This window comes from Ictidomys tridecemlineatus, chromosome 5 (genome assembly GCF_052094955.1).
Source record: "Ictidomys tridecemlineatus isolate mIctTri1 chromosome 5, mIctTri1.hap1, whole genome shotgun sequence".
In the NCBI taxonomy this organism is placed as follows: domain Eukaryota; kingdom Metazoa; phylum Chordata; class Mammalia; order Rodentia; family Sciuridae; genus Ictidomys; species Ictidomys tridecemlineatus.
The window spans coordinates 25,994,856-26,013,214 of record NC_135481.1 but is presented as its reverse complement, the minus strand read 5'-3'; positions in this window follow the sequence as shown (position 1 = coordinate 26,013,214).

Genomic DNA, 18,359 nt, shown 5'->3' with positions numbered 1-18,359 from the left:
GAAGCTTTATTAAAGGACAGCTTTATTAAAAGACTTCTCCCCAGAGGAGGAAGGGGACCCAAGAGGTGGAATCCATGGAAGGGCAAGATCTTCCCTCTTTTATAATTTTCCCACATTCCTGTCGCATTCCTGTCCTTTGTTCTGTTTCTGGCAGTGATGGAATGTAGGTGGGAAGGCCCAAAGGGTGGGGGACAGGTGGGCTGAAGGAGTAATCTGGGCCGGGAGGACTCCATGTTTGCTGGGAGCTGCTTCATTAACATTTCCTTGGGACAGGCTCCATCTTCATCTTACCCAATATTAGACTCTATTTACATAACTTCACTAATTACCTATCTTTAAATCTGGCTTCATTCCCCTCTCTAATTTTGGGAACTCCTTACTGCTATAAGGAAAGGGGATGATGACCATTCTGGCTTCTTTGAGCTGAAAGGGGGCGGCGTTGAGCAAGCAGTTTTGGAGTCCCCCTTTTTAAAAATCGGGTCTATCGAGTGGTCCATGATAGACATCCGATTGAGAAGTAACAGGCTGGAGGGCCATTTGAGTCTATAGGAGAAACAAGAAGTTATTAGTACTGGAACTAGATTAAATGTCACAGCATAGAAATATTTTTAAGGATATTAGTCACATTGCCAGAATTATCAGGGATGTAAACACAACATTCAGTTTTAATAATGGCATAAGTACTGCCTTGAGCTGCAGTGAGGACATCTAAAGCCATCCGGTTTTGTAAGATGGCCTTTCTCATAAGTGTTATTTCAGTATTAAGGAGACAGATACTTTCCTCAACATCATGGAGGGCAGTGTGAGTATAATTGTTTAAAGTCTACATGTCACATTACATCTTATAAACCAATTTGTGGGATAAACAGTGAAGCTAGATGATCATACCAATGTAACACAAATCATCCCCATCTATGTTTGAGATTGGGGAGGTTTGCTGGCTGCTTTATAATTGGGGTCCACCTCCTCTGCATCCAGGGGTACCCAATAGTACATCTCCCTATCCAGCCTGGGGAAAACCAGAGCCATAAGTTAGTTCCACATATCCATTGAGTCCCATTGGTTGCTGACCAAATAATTTTAGGTCAAGAGAGCCAATCTGTTCCAAACCAATCATTTGCTTGTAAAATTATAATTTGTTAGCATAGGGACTCCGGGGTCCATCCTAATTCTCAAGTAGCATTAGGCCACTTGTCATAGGTATGGTTTGGTTGTTCCCAACAGATTGAGTCTTCTTGGTTTAAATGTCCAATAGTGGGAGTGAGCCAAAAATGTCTGTCCCAAATTTGATAGTAACCATCTTTATATCTGTGACATGTTGATGGTGCAGATGGTGGAAGGAGAGAATTAGATGGGCCTATATGGGATTTAACAGTGGTAGAAGTCTGAAGGTTGGTCTGGTTTAAAGTGAAAATCTTTCCATGACCAGGTTGTGATAAAGTTTCATTTATAGGCCATAAATTAACATCGGCATGAGAGGCATTTTGTAAAGAGGGTTTTTATTTCTTTTGTTCTAACATTAAGGATTGTAAATTTATCCAATCATTTCCTTGTAAGGGGGATACCCACCAAGGCAGTCCAGAAGTGCTGGAAAGAGGTAATAGTCCACATATCCAGCAATTGTCTTTCTGCAACTTAGTGGCATATTGTTGGGCCTATATTAGAAAAGAGTTAGTCTCAGTGGATCTGTTCTGGTTCCCATATCAGGGAAGTTGTTCCTTGGCATAGTGTCTCTTTGAGGAGGCTATAGAGAGACTTAACTATTTCCCCATATCCAGGGATCCAAAGCCTACAGTATCCAGTTGTCCCTTGGAAGCCTCTAAATTGTCTTATGGTTGAGGTAGAAGATACTGTCCTATAGGGGTTATTCTTTCTGGTCCTAGTTTTCGAGTTCCTTGAGACACCTGTAATCCTAAATATTGAACTTGTTTTTGGCATAATGAGCTTTTTTCTTTGAGACTTTATAACCTTTATCAGCTAAGAAGTTTAAAGTTCTTTAGTGGCTTCCTGACACTTCCTTTGAGTGGAGGCACATAAAAGTATGTCATCTACATATTGTAGGATAGTCAGAAATGTTTTATCTCTGAACTCTGTTAAATCCTTAGCTAGAGTTTGGCCAAACAAATGAGGGCTATCTCTGAACCCTTGGGGAAATACTGTCCAAGTTAGTTGAGATCTGCTATCTGGTTCCTCAAAGGCAAACAAATATTGTGATTGGAAGTCTTAGGGTATACAGAAAAAGGCCTTTAAACCTAACACAGAAAACCAAGCAGTGGTTGCTGGAATCTCAGATAACAGAGTGTATGGATTAGGAACTATAGGGCAGAGAGGAACAACTGCTTAATTATTCTCAGGTCCTGAACTAGTTGCCATTCCCCATTGGGTTTTTTAATTCCTAAAGTGGGTGTAATACATGGGCTGTTGCAGGGCACTAAAAGTGTCTGTGTTTTGAGGTTCTGAAAGATCTTCAATAAGCCCTTTTTTGCCTCTGGGCGGAGGGGATGTTGTTTCTGATGTGGAAAGGCAGAAGGATCTTTTAAGACTATTTTGATTGGAACTGCACTTTTTGCCTATCCAATTTTGCCTTCAGTAGCCCACACTTCAGGGTTTATATTTCATTCTAATAAAGGCAAACATAATGGCCTTTGCAATCCCAAATTCATTGTAATGGACATCTGAAGTTTTGAAAGTAAGTCCCTTCCCAATAAAGGGGTAGGACATTCTGGGATTATCAGAAATGCATGAGAAAAAAATCATCCCGCCCCACTCACAACTCAGTGGGAGAGAAAACTTTCTGATAATAGGCCATCCAGACACTCCTTGTACTGTTATAATATTAGAGGAAAGAGGTCCGGGGTAAGAGGTGAGCATAGAATAACTGGCACCAGTATTTAAGAGGAAGTTGACCTCTTGGCTCCCTATGGAGAAGCATACCCAAAGTTCATGTGCGGTGATAGGAGTTATGGAAGCCAGAATTGAGCTTCGGAGTGTCGGAGTCCAGCTCCAACAGGGGGTCTCAGGAGACAAACGGATAGTGAGGAGTCAGCGAAAGGGGGTGGAGAAACAACACAGACACCAAAGTGAAGGTGCTGAATCCCAATCTTTACTTGTGAAGTTAATCATATATACTTTTCATTTTGGCAGGCTCACCGTATTTTGTGGTTACAAAACAGGAATCATTATTCAAAGAAAGAAAATACTATGTAGCTACAATTAGATAAGAAGAATGTATCTTGGCTTATGCATAAGCAAGCATTTTTACTTTCAGTTCACGTTTTGCTTTGAGCTGTTTCTGCTTAGTTAGCTTTTAATAATAGTTAGAAATGTCCCAGACTATTGGCCTATACCTTGACTATTCTTTCTTGACTTACTGACTAGAATCAGCACCACGGTTATGGCAAGTGGTTAACTTGAAAAGAGAGGCTACTAATTTTAATCAAACAAGAGTAAGAGCACAAACCATTGTGCACAGGAACAAGAACAAGTTGCCTAGTACTAAGCACTAATCTGTCTTCTTAACATCAATTCTTCTTCTCTAAATTTTAATTTAATTTCTCAAAAACTTCCTTGACTGTTTTTCCTAAGGGGGTTTTTCACTAAACATTAACAATTTACATTATCATTGCATTTAGAGCAAACATATTTATTCTTTAGAAGTAGTTACATTAATTGGGAAAGTCGTGTTTTTTCCTTCATACTTAATGGTCATATGAGAGGTCACAACTATATTTATTAAAGAAATACAAAAACAAACTAGCCCATTCCCAGAAATATACTGCGCTCCTCCAGAGGATGGATGCCTTGCGCCATCCATTTCAGTAGGGCCTTTCCATTGCCTGAGTCAGGGGAGGGGCGCAGCAGAGGAGTCTGGCTTCAAGGACCTATGCCCCTGAGGACAGTCACTCTTCCAGTCATTGCCTTGACATTTAGGGCAGGGCTTTTGGGGTGGTCGCTTGGCTATTGGGCAATCCCATTGGAAATGTCCTTCCTCTCCTCAATGGAAACAAGTCCCTTTTGTGGATTGAGGAGCATTTCATCTTCGTCCTTTTTCACCCTGGGAGCTTATTCCTCTAAGAGCAAATACCAGCGCTTCAGTTCTTTTTCTGTCTCTGCACTCTTTCTCCTTCATTTCCTCTTGATCTCTATTATAAAAAATGGAAGTAGCAAGTTGGAGGATGTTATCTAAAGATTGATCAGGGCCATATGCCAATTTTTGTAACTTCCTCCTAATGTCTGGGGCTTACTGAGTGATAAATTTGTCCTTTAAAAGTAGTTAGCCCTCTGTGGATTCAGGATCCACAGTGGTGTGTTTTCTCATTGCCTCTCTGAGTTTCTCCATGAAAATAGCAGGGCTTTCCTGGGGTCCCTGAATAATTTCTGAAACCTTAGAATAGTTTATGGGCTTTTGCTTGCTTCTCCTGAGGGCCTCAAGGACCAACACTTGGAAATGTCTAATTTTTCAAGCATCTTGCTCATCATTTGGGTCCCACTCAGGATCATTTCTGGGAACTGCCTGTGCTCCAGATGGATAATTGGGTTTGCTCCTAGTCTGTTCTGCTGGGGCAAGAGCAAGGTGTAGGTCATCCCCAAATTCCTCAGCTGCTCTTAGGGCTGCTTCCTTCTCATTGAAAGTCAAAGTCTGGTTGAGTAATAGCATAATATCTTTCCAGATGAGTTCAAACACCTGGTATTTGTTTTGAAATACCTCAATATATTTATCTGGGTCCTTCGAAAATCTCCAAGTCTGTTTTTATTTGCCTTAGGTCTTGAAGGGAGAAGGGAGTATGTACTTTGATTGGTCCAAATTCTCCTCCTGGCATCTCCTGGAGAGGTAATATATTTGATCTGCCTATTGGGACAGATGCAGAGAGGCCAGGGTATGGAGGACAGGAGGGCCTCTGTTACACATCAATAGCAGATGGAGATTTTGTGGGTCATCCTGATTCTTTCTCCTCAGTAGGTGAGTCCCCAAGATTTTCTCTCTTCATGGCAGATATCATAGCTAAGTCTACTTTACATTGTTGGCATAATTTGGGGTTTTCCCTTAGGGCAAAAAAACCCTGGACATATGGTACCTTACATCATTTCCCTTCTCTTTTGCAAAATTTATCAAGCTATAAAATTGTATTAAAATTGATACTTCCCTCTGGTGGCGAGATTTCTCCATTAGGGAGTTTGTATTGAGGCCAGGCCTGGTGGCAGAAGAAAATGAAGCGCTTTTTCTTGAGCGTCTATGGGTCAAATTTATCCCAATTTTTCAATATGCAGGGAAGTGGTGTACCTAGCATATCTGAGTGAGAAGAGAAAAAAAAATACAGGACTCAGGCACCCACACTGGAGAAAACTGTTCTCATTAGGGATGTCTCCCTAAGCTTGAGTTTCCTTATGGTCCAGAAAACCTGTCTCTCACCTTAGTTTGCCAAGGGTCTTTCTGGTCCCCTTTGGCAAAGTGTTAGGGTCTCAGTTTGCCCTGTGCCAGAGACCCTGAGAGGATTCAGACTTGAGGGACTTACTGCTTTCTTCCCTGCCACTAAAGACCCACAGCAAAAGAGAATCATCTACTCTTCTTGTTGCCTTTTGCTCTGTAGACTAAAGGAATCTCCTGAGGGTAAGGGATATTTACTGGTTGTAAGGCGTATAGTGCTAGTACTTTCTATCAGAGAGACTACCAGAAGAGTTGATTTTAAAAAATGCCTCCCTCTAGCAGCTTAAAGAGAATACAGCACATTCTAAACATTGAGCGGTAATGGGAAATTTTAAAACAGGCTAGTGAAAGTTACCTATGCACATGAGGGAACCTGGGCACCTCTTTACTAATTATCCCATGGCTTTCTCAGTCCTACAACCTGAATTGCTAGTATTTCTGACCAGCGGAGGATGGGGAGCATCCAAGAGGGAATGGATGCGGGGTTAGGAGTATTGCGTAGCCCATACAGAGGCAAATGTAATTGGGGCTTTCCCTCAGTACTGTGGAAATATTTAGTTACATTCCAAGGGCCAGGGACTGGCTACTTGGCTCCCCCATATACTGTCTCATCTACCAATCACCCTAGATACCCCTTAGGGGTGTCAGAAGGGGTTTCAAGAGAAAGGAACCTTAGGAACACGATTAAGTGTAGCCCAGACTGGAATTCCGCAGTTGTTCCAAACTCCTTCCTCCACTCCACACATCCAAGGTAGATCAGGATTAGGGATACTGTATACTCACACCAATTGCTCTCCAGGCCCAGACAGAAAAGTGGGAAGCGCCTTTGGCAGAACCCTACATGCCTGCTCTGTATGGAACAGGTGATTGAGAGCTGCCTGGGCCGGGAAACCTCTTACCCGAGTCTTGAAGAGTGGTGGCAGGACTTATTGCATTTAAGCAGTCGTTGGGTGCCCACATCACCCTCCAGAAAGAAAGAGTGAGAAAGATGCACCTCAGACAGACATGGGGTGTGTGGAGAGGTGCTTACCTTGGTGTAGATCTCAGTGGGACCTCCAATCTGTTACTGCTGTTTACGGGTGACGAGTCCTTACTTCCCCAATGCTGAAGTATAACACCAGAGAAGCAAGTTTAGAGTGGAAAATTGAAGCTTTATTAAAGGACAGTAGAAAAGACTTTTCCCGGAGGAAGAAGGGGACCCAAGAGGTGGAATCTGTGGAAGGGCAAGATCTTCACTCTTTTATAGCTAAGGTCTTCCTTCAGCTTTCCTGCATTCCTTTCACATTCCTGTCCTTTGTTCTGTTATCTTGCAGTGATGGAATGTAGGTGGGAAGGCCCAAAGGGTGGGAGATAGGTGGGCTGAAGGAGTAATCTGGGCAGGAAGGGCTTTTGGATTAGCATCTCCATGTTTGCTGGGAGCTGCTTCATTAACATTTCCTTATGATAGGCTCTGGCCTTGGGGACATTAACATTTCAATTCCCCCAAGTGCTACTCTGATTTCCTGGACTTCATTTTTCTATAATGGCCTCCATTCTTGATTTTACTTGATATTAGACCTGATTTACCCAACTACACTAACTACCTATATGTAAATCTGGCTTCAAGGGGCTATGGCAATAAAAAGGGAAGGAGGACACAAAGAAGAAAGGGAGTGAGGGGGAAAAAACATCAAATGCAGCCACCCATTTAAATGTAGGGATCTCTTTTTACATTCTATCATTAGCCTCTATTATTATTCATAATAACCTCTATTACTATTCATTTAAAAACATACTTATTTTATAATTTAAAAGGTAACTATTTTTCCATTTAAAATCCTTTCTAGAATTTTTACTATTTATTTTCTATAAAGGGTTTGCTATTTTCTTTTTTTTAATATTTATTTTTAGTTGTAGTTGAACACAATACCTTTATTTTATTTATTCATTTTTATGTGGCTCTGAGGATCGAACCTAGGACCTCACATGTGCTAGGCAAGCACTCTATCGCTGAGCCACAGCCCCAGCCCAAAGGGTTTGTTATTTTCTATAGAGATTTCTATCCGTATTTTAATCATATTGCATTGAATCTCTGACTAAATCTGAAAGGGTGATGCGTTTCTCATCATGCTAGCTGTTTTCAACTCAGAATATTAAACATTGTTTCTTTTACTCAAACCTACATTTCTCTAAAGTTGTTTGAGTAGATCTTTATGAAATTCTTAGATTAATTGGAAGTTTGCTAATTTTATACATGCTTTAACTTCTTAGTATGGCTAACATGTAGCAGATTGTTCAAAAGATAATTGATAATAAACTAAGGATAAAATCAGAAAAATGTAACTACTGTAAAGTAGGAAAGCATCACAACAGTTTGAATGATGAAGCTAACCAGCAGAGGGTATTGCTTAGCATGTGTAAGACTCTGCTACCAAAAAAAAAAAAAAAAAAGAAAAAGTTTTACTGAATTAAAGATTCTCACATCCTAAGGTAACACCATTCTGTCAGAAGAAGGACAGGCATATCATGGGCTCCATTAGGACCCTTCGTCTTGTGGTCAGGCATCTCAGTGTACTGTTCAACTTGTCCCATTTGGGTTAACAACATCTTTTCTCTATGCTAATTATTTTATTGATCACACCTTCCTAGGTTTGGGCTGCCAGATAAAATATGTCAGTTAAACTTGAATATCAGATAATGTAAAAAAAATTTATTTTAGAGTAAGTATTCCCAATCATTACATGTTCAAAGTTTATCTGAAATCCAGATTTAACTGGGTAGATGTGGAGATATCTATATCTATCTATCCCTTCATTCTGGATATATATATTCCCCAAAAATTTACTTTAGGAACTATCAATTCAATTTATTTTCTGTTCCTAATACCTAGTTCACAATTCATCTACTAGTTAGTGAAGATGAAAAATTTCAGATTGACTAAGAATAAAAATTGCATCTTGGAAGCCTTCAATGGCTTTCAGTCCACATCTTCCAGGATGTAAAAGATTAAGACATGAGCCACTCCACCTTCACACCCATGGGACAAACCTATTGAACTCTTCACTCTTATAACACTACACAAGGAAGCCTGACTCCTGGGGTAACAGCCTAGGAATCTGCTCCTTCCCCATTTCCTTCTGATTCTCTGTGTCTCTTGCTCACCTGTGCTTTCCTGGTCTGTTGAGACCTCAGACACCAACAGACTCATGCCTGCGTCTGGCAGTGTGCTCCACTGTGTTCCCAGCCAGCACATCTGACTCCTCAGATGTTAGCTTTAGCCTGTCCACAGCTTCCTACCCTTCCCTCCCACTGCTCAGCATTCTTACACCCCTTACCACCATTGGTGTTGCCTGCTGTGATCTTTCAGAACTCTGCATATTACAAATTTGACTTTAAGAAAGATAAGAAGCCCTGCCCCTTGGCACTGTCTTGGCATTCATATCTCGGCTTTAACCTTCTCCTATAGTACTTAAGTAATTTCATAGAACAACTTCAGACAAGGCTACTCTTATATAAGGAAAGATCAGGACAGAAATGAGATTACTCTGCAATCATGTCTGAAGACAGACAAACATGAACATTATCCTAACCATGAAAAGGACCAACCAGATATGCCCCTCTCTCAGCTAATATGAGTAACAGCTGTTTCTCTATCAATTACAGATCTCCCATGATATATCCATGGGGCATTGGTTTTTGAGTTCCTATAGACATTAAAATCTCGACTCAAGTCCCTTATTAATGACTTAGTGTTTGCCTCTAACCTATACAAGTTGGGCATGTTTCCCCCCATTGGGTGCTACAGTGTATCCCAGCCCAGGGGAAGAAAACAGCAGGGCTTCACACTAGATTATGGATGGAGGATGGGATACACTTTCTGACTTCTTGGAGGTCAATCTTTTAGTGAGACTTATTTTGCTTGAAATTCTGTTTTCAGAATGTGTAGACAACAATTCTTAAATATAAAGTTCTTAAATACAAAAATCACAAATTATAAGGGAGTTTTGAAGCAGTTGTTCTCCATGACTCTTATCATTTGCATCTGGAATGTTGTCCAAAATCTCACATTGAAAGCATGGTCCCTAATTCACCAAGATTCAGAGGTGGGCTTTTAGAAAATGACTGGATCCTGAAGGCTTTGATTTCTTCAGTGAATTAATCCATTAGATTGGACAGCTGAATGGACTACTGGGAGGTGGGACCTAGTTGGAGGAAGTAGGCCACTGGGAATGTGCCTGGAAGTGTTTATCTTCTCCCCTGCCATTCTCCCTGTACCTCTCCCCTCCCCCTCCTGCTCCTTCTCCTTCTTGGCAGCCATGAGCCCTTCTGCTATGATGTTCTGCCTCACCTCAGGCCCAGGGCAATGGACCTAGCCAACCATGGACTGGAACATCTGAACCTGTGAACCAAAATAATCTTTTCCTGCTTTAAGGTGTTTATGTCAAATATTCTGGTCACAGTGATGCAAAGATGACTAATACAATGACCATCTATGTCTCTTTTGTCCTCTCTTAGCACAGATAATCTGGAGTTAACCATAGAGCTAATACTTAGTAAATAATTCCTGCGTGATTTTTCAGGTCAAAGGTGAGAGAAAAGGATGAAGCATTTTGAGGAAACATTTTGTTCCATCTGTGGAGAGCTATGGCTCACATGTGTGGCTCACGTGAAAACAGCAAGTTGGTACAATAAGAGTGTCACATGTTACCAAGGGGTTGGACAACCATCCAGTTATCTCATTCAGCTGATGCAATCCTGGAATTTCCTGAATGGAAGTACAGTACAAGTTGGAAGTAGAAGGGAGAGGCCCTCAGTTGGGTGATTAGGGAATTATTTCTAGCAAATTCAATCTCTCATCCTTCTCTCCCATTTTGTTTTGTTTTAGCATTTGTCTATGAGGTAGAAGGTGATCATAGTAACTGCTAATTTACATGGTACCAGACCCTCATCTAAGAGTTTTTCCCTATTAATCGTCACAACAATCCAAGGAGGTAGGCAGCCTGTTTTATAGATGAGGCAATTGAGATGCAAACATCCTATGTCATTACTCAGGTTGGGGTGTTATCTCCTAGGAACCTGTTTCTTAGACCTGGTCCACTGTGAGTTATGCCAGACAGGACATTGCTATTTTAGTTGTTCAACATGCTGGTCATTAATTGTTAGCCTCAAAAATCAGAGCTTTCTTTTAATTAGATTGGGATTTGATTTTTCTATTATTGTTTGATATTGCTGTTCATATTTCAAGATTGTCTTTAGTGGTTTTCCAGTAAAGAGGCCCCACTTAAGATTTCCACATCCACACACTTTAGGATTTAAAGAGTGGGACTTAGTGTTTTAAGATTATTTCTAGATAAAAGCAAATGACCAACTCTTAGCCATCTTTTATATCCATGATTGTGTTTGAGATTAATGCCAACATTTTCATAAATAAGAAGACTCCTCCCCGCCACACACAAAAAAAGAATATGTTAGTTTAATATATTGACATATCAGGTGCCACACAATTCAAAATCAGAAAGTCCTTCACTTTCTATTATTGAATAGGAGTGAAGGAAAACATTAATATGTAAATCTTAGAGGCCATGTTGAAGTTGGGATTCCACTCAGCAACCAGGGCGTTCTGGTATAACAATTCCACTTGGTAGCTATACCAATCCCAACAATGTGTGCCTACAGGTAAATTCACTGGGAAGACCAGGAACACAGAGCCTGTATAGACTCTGGGTGCAACTTACTTCCTGGGTGCAGGGTCCCCTGGGAAAGTATCTAGCCAAGGATGGAATTAGATACTCAGAGTTAATCCTAGCCTGTTGCTCTTCTACAACCTTAGTGTACTCTGGAGACTCTTGTTCAATTCTTGTTCTCCTGTGTCCTGGAGTTAGTAGAATGTTTCCAAGGGTAAAGTGGAGCTTTGACCTTACCTATAGTGCAGGAACCCAGGGACCACTGTCCCAGCAAGGCTTCTGGCAAAAGACAAGTGCTATCTTGAAATTCCTTTCTAAATATTTATCAATATTTACCTCTGTTTTAAAGAAAACTTTTTAGCCTAACTAATGGAGAATAGTAGAAATCTCTATATTTGAATTAAGTGAAAAGTGTGATTTATAATTACATATAGACCATTGCATTAGCTTTCCATCACTGTGACCAAAATACCTGACAAGAGCTATTTAGAGGAGAAGTTTCTTTGGGCTCTGAATTTAGATATTCAATCCACCATGGTAAGCAGAGGAAAAATGCCCCTTTCAGGGCACAGCCCTAGTTACTTATCTCCCTCCTCCAGCCCCGCACTGCCTGCCTATAGTTTCCACCCAGTTTATCCATTCAAACCAGGATGGATTGATTAGGTCACAGCTCTCGATCCAATCATTTCACCTCTGAATATTTCTGCATTAACATAGGAGTTTTGTTCATAACAACAATGAACAAAATCCAATTGATTCTTTTTTTCAATTTTTTTTTTTGAAAGAGAGAGAATTTTTTTTAATATTTATTTTTTAGTTTTCAGCAGACACAACATCTTTGTTTGTATGTGGTGCTGAGGATCGAACCCGGGCCGCATGCATGCCAGGCTAGCATGCTACCACTTGAGCCACATCCCCAGGCCCTCAGAATTTTAAAATGTTGGAGATCCAACATGGCAGTGGGTGCAGAGAGATCAAGTCTCTGACCTCTTCAGCTGGCCCAGTGGGCACAGCCCCACCTACTGGAAGAGAAGTTAATTGAACTCTAAGACTGCACTTTTTAAATTTTTATTTGTTTCATTTTTATTATTTGTTTTTTTTAAATTTATTTTTATTTTTATTTATTTTATTTTCTTAAAAATTATTTCTTTTTTTTCTTTTGTCTTTCATTTCTTTTCAATTTCCTTATTCCCCTTTCCTTGAATTCTACCTGTTTACTCTCATTCTCTTTAGTGATTTCTTCCCTTCCCTTCTAATACCTTTCCTCCCAAGCACCATGATGCTGTTTATGTGTAATTTACTAAATATGTATAGGTAAATGTTCCGAGGCATTATATAGTGCTACCAAGTCCCTAGCTACCCCAAAATACTCCAGACCATTCTCCTGTTAATATCCCTCGTCAGTAGAGCAACCTTCCAAGGTTGCCAAGAGATACCAACCTCAATACCATCACATCATTCAACCTAAATATAAGTCCCAAGACCAAACCGCAGACCGATATATGCCATCAGAATCCATATACAGTATAGGAAACAAATGAATCTTCATTAAAGTTCAACAAAACTCATCATCTCTAGTCATAGTCTCTCATCACAAAAGAGAGACCCCAGAGACACACAAAACCAAATAAATTTATAGGAGTAAACAGTAACTCAGCAGTCAAACAGAACAAGAAGTAACATGAGCAGCATGAAAAAGCAAGGAAGAAAAGGAGTACAAACAATGCAGGACAGCCTAAATATACAGGAGGACCTAGAGGCATCAGAAAAATGGTCAAATAAAGAACTCAAGGAATACCTTAGATAGATGGAATGGAATCTTAAAGAGGACATGAGACAGCAAATTTAAACAATGAAAGAACACATTGAAAATGAATTACATAACCAGACAAAAGAAGCAAATAAGCATCTTTATCAGGAGATAGAGATTATAAAAAAAATCAATCAATAATTCTAGAAATAAAAGAAACTATAAACCAAATTAAAAACTCAAATGAGAGTGTCACTAACAGAGTGGAGCAAGTAGAAGCCAGAACATCAGATAATGAAGACAAAATATATCATCTTGAAAAAAGTCTAGCCAACTCAGAAAGGCTGGTAAAAAAAATTCACGAGAAAAACATCCAAGAGATATGAGATAACATAAAAAAAAAACAAACTTAAGAGTCATCGGGATAGAGGAAGGTATAGAGGTTCAAACCAGGGAATGAGCAACGTGCTGAATGAAATAATTATAGAAAACTTTCCAGAAATAAAAAAGGAAACGGATGTACAAATTGTAGATGCATACAGGACACCGAGCATACAAAATCACAGTAGACCAACGCCAAGACACATTGTTATGAAGATATCCAATATACAGAACAAAGAGAAAATATTAAAAGCTACAAGAGAAAGGAGGCAATTACATTCAGGGGTAAACCAATAAGGTTAACAACGAATTTTTTATCACAGACGCTGAAAGCGAGAAGATCCTGGAACAACGTATTTCAAACACTGAAAGACAATGGATGCCAACCAAGAATTTTGTATCCAGCAAAATTAAGCTTCAGGTATGACAACGAAATAAAATCTTTCATGATAAACAAAAGTTAAAAGAATTTGCAGCCGGAAAACCAGCATTGCAAAGAATCTTGAGCAAAACACTACACGAGGAAGAAATGAAAAACAATAACCAAAACCAACAGTGGGAAGTACCTCAGTAAAGTGAGAGGGCGGGGGGGGGGGGAAGCTAATCATGGAGAAACAAACCAAATTTTAAAAAAAGGATAAATAATCAAACATGGTTGGAAGTACAAACCATATATCAATAGTAACTCTAAATGTTAATGGCTTAAACTCACCAATAAAGCGACATAGGCTGGTAACATGTATTAAAAAAATAAATCCAACAATATGCTGCCTCCAGGAGACACATCTGATTGGAAAAGACATACACAGGCTGAAGGTGAAAGGATGGGAAAAAATATACCACGCACACGGTCCCCGTAAGCAAGCAGGGGTGGCCGTCCTCATATCGAATAAATTTGACTTCAAGAATAAGTTAATAAAAAGGGTTAAGGAAGGACATTATATACTGTTAAAAGGAACCATTCACCAACAAGACATAACAATTATCAATATTTATGCACCAAATAATGGTGCTGCAACGTTCATAAAACAAACTCTCCTCAAGTTCAAGAATCAAATAGACCACAACACAGTAATTATGGGTGACTTCAACACACCTCTCTCACCATTGGATAGATACTCCAAACAAAAGTTGAATAAAGAAATTATAGAACTCAATATCACAATCAATAACCTAGACTTAATTGACATATGTAGAATATATCAATTATCATCAAGTGGATATACTTTTTTCTCAGTAGCACATGGATCCTTCTCAAAAATAGATCATATATTATCCCATAGGGCAACCCTCAGTAAATATCAAGGGGTGGAGATAATACCATGCATTTTATCTGATCTAATGGAATAAAACTGGAAATCAATGATAAAAGAAAGAAGGAAAAATCCTACACCACATGGAAAATGAACAATATGTTACTGAATGATCACTGGGTTACAGAAGACATAAAGGAGGAAATCAAAAATTCTTAGAGATAAATGAAAATACAGACACAACATATTGGAATCTATGGGACACAATGAAAGCAGTTTTAAGAGGGAAATTCATTGCTTGGAGGTCATTCCTCAAAAAAAGAAAAGGCAACAAATAAATGAGCTCACACTTCATCTCAAAGCCCTAGAAAAGGAAGAGCAAAACAACAGCAAATGTAGCAGAAGGCAAGAAATAATTAAAATTAGAGCGGAAATCAATGAAATTGAAACAAAAGAAACTATTGAAAAAATTGACAAAACTAAAAGTTGATTCTTTGAAAAAATAAATAAGATCAACAGACCCTTAGCCATGCTAACGAAGAGAAGAAGAGAGAGAACTCAAATTACTAACATACGGGATGAAAAAGGCAATATCAAAACAGATGTACAGAAATACAGAAGACAATTAGAAATTATTTTGAAACCCTATATTCCAATAAAATAGAAGACAGTGAAGACATCGATAAATTTCTTAAGTCATATGATCTGCCCAGACTGAGTCAGGAGGATACACACAATTTGAACAGACCAATATCAATGGATGAAATTGAAGAAGCAATCAAAAGACTACCAACCAAGAAAATCCCAGGACCAGATGGGTATACAGCGGAGTTTTACAAAACCTTTAAAGAAGAATTAATACCAATACTTTTCAAGTTATTTCAGGAAATAGAAAAAGAGGGAGCTCTTCCACATTCATTCTATGAGGCCAACATCACCCTGATTCCAAAACCAGACAAAGACACCTCAAACAAAGAAAATTACAGACCAATATCTCTAATGAACCTAGATGCAAAAATCCTCAATAAAATTCTGGTGAATCGGATACAAAAACACATCAAAAAAATTGTGCACCATGATCAAGTAGGATTCATCCCTGGGATGCAAGGATGGTTCAATATACGGAAATCAATAAATGTTATTCATCACATCAATAGACTTGTAAAAGCTATCTATGCTAAGCCTCAGGCTAGCATCATTCTGAATGGAGAAAAATTGAAGGCATTCCCTCTAAAATCTGGAACAAGACAGGGACGCCCTCTATTACCACTTCTATTCAATATAGTTCTCGAAATAGTGGCCAGAGCAATTAGACAGATGAAAGAAATTAAAGGCATAAAAATAGGAAAATAAGAACTTAAATTATCACTATTTGCGGCCGACATGATTCTATACCTAGAAAACCCAAAAGGGTCTACAAAGAAACTACTAGAACTAATAAATGAATTCAGCAAAGTGTCAGGATATAAAATCAACACACATAAATCAAAGACATTCTTGTATATCAGTGACAAAACTTCTGAAATGGAAATGAGGAAAAACACTCCATTCACAATATCCTCAAAAAAATAAAATACTTGGGAATCAACCTAACAAAAGAGGTGAAAGATTTATACAATGAAAACTACAGAACCCTAAAGAGAGAAATAGAAGAAGATCTTAGAAGATGGAAAAATATACCTGTTCATGGATAGGCAGAACTAACATCATCAAAATGACGATATTACCAAAAGTTCTCTATAGGTTTAATGCAATGCCAATCAAAATCCCAACGGCATTTTTTGTAGAAATAGATAAAGCAATCATGAAATTCATATGGAAAAATAAAAGACCCAGAAGAGCAAAAGAAACTCTAAGCAGGAATTGTCAATTAGGCAGCATAGCGATACCAGATTTCAAACTATCCTACAGAGCAATAGTAACAAAAACAGCATGGTACTGGTACCAAAACAGGCGGGTGGACCAATGGTACAGAACAAAGGACACAGAGACTAATCCACAAAATTACAACTATCTTATATTTGATAAAGGGGCTAAAAGCATGCAATGGAGGAAGGATAGCATCTTCAATAAACGGTGCTGGGAAAACTGGAAATCCATATGCAACAAAATGAAACTTAATCCCCTTCTCTCGTCATGCATAAAAGTTAACTCAAAATGGATCAAGGAGCTTGATATCAAATCAGAGACTCTGCACCTGATAGAAGAAAAAGTTGGCTCCGATCTACATATTGTGGGGTTGGGCTCCAAATTCCTTAATAGGACACCCATAGCACAAGAGTTAATAACAAGAATCAACAAATGGGACTTACTTAAACTAAAAAGTTTTTTCTCAGCAAGAGAAACAATAAGAGAGGTAAATAGGGAGCCTACATCCTGGGAACAAATTTTTACTCCTCACACTTCAGATAGAGCCCTAATATTCAGAGTATACAAAGAACTCAAAAAATTAGACAATAAGATAACAAATAACCCAATCAACAAATGGGCCAAGGACCTGAACGGACACTTCTCAGAGGAGGACATACAATCAATCAACAAGTACATGAAAAAATGCTCACCATCTCTAGCAGTCAGAGAAATGCAAATCAAAACCACCCTAAGATACCATCTCACTCCAGTAAGATTTGTAGCCATTATGAAGTCAAACAACAACAAGTGCTGGTGAGGATGTGGGGAAAAGGGTACACTTGTACATTGCTGGTGGGGTGCAAATTGGTGCGGCCAATTTGGAAAGCAGTATGGAGATTCCTGGGAAAGCAGGGAATGGAACCACCATTTGACCCAGCTATTGCCCTTCTCGGACTATTCCCTGAAGACCTTAAAAGAGTGTACTACAGGGATACTGCCACATTGATGTTCATAGCAGCACAATTCACAATAGCTAAACTGTGGAACCAACCCAGATCCCCTTCAATAGATGAATGGATAAAAAAAAGTGGCATTTATACACAATGGTGTATTAATCTGCACTAAAAAATGACAAAATCATGGAATTTGCAGGGAAATGGATGGCACTAGAGCAGATTATGCTAAGTGAAGCTAGCCAATCCCTAAAAAACAAATGCCAAATGTCATATTTGATATAAGAGGAGCAACTAAGAACAGAATATGGAGGAAGAGCATGAGAAGATCACCATTAAACAGGGACAAGAAGGGGGAGGGAAAGAGAGAGAGAAGGGAAATTGTATGGTAAAGGAAGGAGACCCTCACTGTTATACAAAATTACATATAAGAGGAAGTGAGGGGAAAGGTGAAAAAAACAAGAGAGAGAAATGAATTACAGCAGATGGGGTAGAGAGAGAAGATGGGAGGGGAGAGGAGGGGGGATAGTAGAGGATAGGAAAGGCAGAAGAATACAACATACACTAGTATGGAAGTATGTAAAAAAGTGGATGTGTAACTGATGTGAATCTGCAATATGTATACAGGGTTAAAATGGGAGTTCATAACCCACTTGAATCAAATGTATGAAATATGATGTCAAGAGCTTTGTAATGTTTTGAACAACTAAAAATAAAAAGAATTTTTTAAAAATTTTAAAATGTTTTTTATTAATATGTAATACTTATACATAATAGCAGGGCTTATTTTCACATATTTATAAATGTATATAACATAATTTACTCCATTTCAATTCCTAGTACTTCCTCTTTCCTTCTACTCCTCCCTTCCCAATATGCTTACTCTACTCTACTGGTCTTCTATTTTCTGTTTTTTTTATTTTATTTTTTTTAAAATTTATTTATTGTAATTAGGTATATATGACAGCAGAATGCATTTTGATTCATTGTACACAATTACATTTCTCTGGTTGTACATGATGTACTGTCACATCATATGTGCAGTCATACATGTACCCAAGGTAATGATGTCCATCTCATTCT